Source organism: Macrobrachium nipponense, chromosome 32, assembly GCF_015104395.2.
Source record: "Macrobrachium nipponense isolate FS-2020 chromosome 32, ASM1510439v2, whole genome shotgun sequence".
Classification (NCBI taxonomy): domain Eukaryota; kingdom Metazoa; phylum Arthropoda; class Malacostraca; order Decapoda; family Palaemonidae; genus Macrobrachium; species Macrobrachium nipponense.
Window position 1 is genome coordinate 12,061,014 of NC_061094.1, and position 2,768 is coordinate 12,063,781.

Consider the following 2,768-nt stretch of genomic DNA (forward strand, 5'->3'; position numbering starts at 1 on the left):
AGTTATTCTTAAAACTTGAGTGTCTCGAAAGAAAGACGCCCACCTCTCTCGTCTGAAAGGTTAACAACAGTTGCGAATTTAGGATATCTTAGAAAGAGAAAAAATGAACGTCAACATTTCGGATTCATAGTTCAAAGATTCCGTTTTTCCAATAATGTGCGTAATTATCTGCAATCTAGTGTTATTTGTTTTCGCTGGATCGTTTCTATTTGCATGTAAAAAGTGTTCTAAAAATATAGATGCTTCAGTTCTTGCTTATTCGGATCATATACAGGCATGTTTAAATACAGCAGGGTAGATGTTCAAAAGTGAGGTTGGGTGCTGACTCCCATATCTTTCGTTCACAGTTAAAGATAAGAAAAATCGTCTTCAGTTCGCTGGCAAGAAATTTGGTCATCAAATACTTCTACTTTTCACACCGTTCCTTCATTACAAAAAACTTCTGTCCAACTCACAAGTATCAGTTTTTTTCCACTCTCTCTCTCTCCCTTTTTAACCCTAACTCCCCATCTCTCTTCTCGCTCCAGGATTTAAATACCAAATACCAAATCATCCAGATAGGGCAGGTGGATCTTCCCAAAGGGCACAGACAATTACTACCTTCACCCTTCGCCCACTGGAAACTGAGTTGAAATGTCTTTTGATTCGTAGAGGGGCCCCTCTGTATGTGCCAGTTTCCTGATTGCATCAGTCCTTATTTCTAAATTGTTATTATTCGACCAGTCGCGTAATCTCTCTACTGCTAGGTTTTATTTATTTATTTTTTTTTTTTTACTCCCTTTGTTAAAGATTTACGTATCGCGAATTCCTAGATGGCACCAGATTGCTCCTAATTTTCCTTTCCCATTATAGCCTTGCAGTTTTTCCCTCTTTGCCTGATTCCCAATTGGAAACATTGATGGCCCTTAAGTAGATTTCAGTGTCCAAAATCAGCCCTACGAGAGGCAGTACTGTAGAGTTATGTAGAATGCAAACTGAAGTGGCCTATTCTAATTCATAAAATTGTTTTTATTTTATCCTCGTTGCGTATTAAAGTGCTGTTGCGCTTAATTTCCAGCTTTCTATTCGTCGAGCTAGGCATCGTGATCTCCACGAACGAAATTGAGTAATCCTGTCGTCCTTGGTTATACGCAGGACCGCCACAACCCAGTTGGCTTTTAAGTATTCTGAGAAACATACTTGTTTGTCGTCAAGAACTTGTGGATGCATCCAATGCCTGCTCTGAATTCGATATCCGAGTGTTCTCAAATAGTATTCTTACAGACAAATACTTACACAGCTCTCCAGACTCTTCTTTGCTCTTTGAAAGCAATTGAATCCAGGTTATTTGGAGATGTTCTCAGTACTGTTGTGAGAAGACGTTTTACGCTAAATCCTTCTTTTCCTTTCACCGCAGTCTGCCAGCTGTTGTTTAATTCCTTAAGGGAAACATCTCTTCCTGGATTTCAGGTGCTCTACGAACGTCGAATGCCTTCTGGAAATGCTGGACGCTCTTGAAGTTCTACACTGGTGAGCTCCCTCTCCGAAAACAGAACAAAAGGGCTTACAATCTTGATATTCAATTTTTAACCAGTCATCGTGAATCTGCTTAATTCGGCAAACAATCAAAGTGGTCAAGACGTCGATTTTGACCGCGAATAACAGAAAGAAGGATTCGTAGGACTTCTTACAAAGAGAGTCATTGAAAGCTGGCGGCAAAGATCTTCTACTATATACATAATATGTATTTAATCATGTAAGGTACACAGTAAGCCTTTTAGGTGTTACACAATAGGATGCCAGTTCTTAAACCCTGCCCAGGAGAACAGTGTAAAATTGTCCTTTTCTTGCAAACATGCACATGTTTATATATATATATATATATATATATATATATATATAGATATATATATATATATATATGTGTGTGTGTGTGTATATATATACATTATATATATATATATATTATATATATATATAATAAATATTATATATATTATATTTATATATAATATATATGTATGTATATATAGTATATATTAGCTTCTGAAATTACTTCCAGAGAAAGCGAGTTTTCTGGTTCTTAGCAAGAATCTTGGCTATAGGTTTGCTAACCCGACGTCCTTACTCTCTGGACGCGACCCACCACAACTGACTGACAACTAGGTAGGTATTTGTTCCTTCATTCCCTGCTTTGGTCAACAGAGGCACAGCTGTGACTTCTAACCTGACATATTGCGTGTATGTGTGTGTGTCCCTTTGCATCTTGCATATGTTTCTTCCTTCAGAAAAAAATTGTTACATAGCATGACTTTGAACAACAATCCCAGAGGAGTTCGACGTGCCTCGGTGTAGATGCTGCTTGTGTGACATCACAACGGTCGAGCGTCGTAGGCTGAGTCAGCAGGGGAAGCAGCTTTGAAGGTTGAAGGTGGTCACCTTGCGAGACGCCTTCATATCGGCTTTCGTAGGGATGTCTTCCATCGGAGTCCTTTTTTTTTTTTTTTTTTTTTTTTTTTTTTTTTTTGTTATCTCTTTTCTTTTCTTGTAGCTATTCCCCGGGTTTCATTTTCGTAGTCCCCCGTCGAGAAATCTCTGTCGAAAGAAGCCACCGTCCGTCAGCATTCCTGGAAACTTCCTCTTGTTTTCCACATTAACCTTGAAATCTCTTATGTTTCACGTCGCCTCGAAGCTTATCAGCGGAGCCCTATTGCGAGTTGAGGGTCCTGGGCATCGTTGCCAAAGTGAATGATGAACTCCCGAGGCTCTGGATGCGAAAGAAAGTGGGA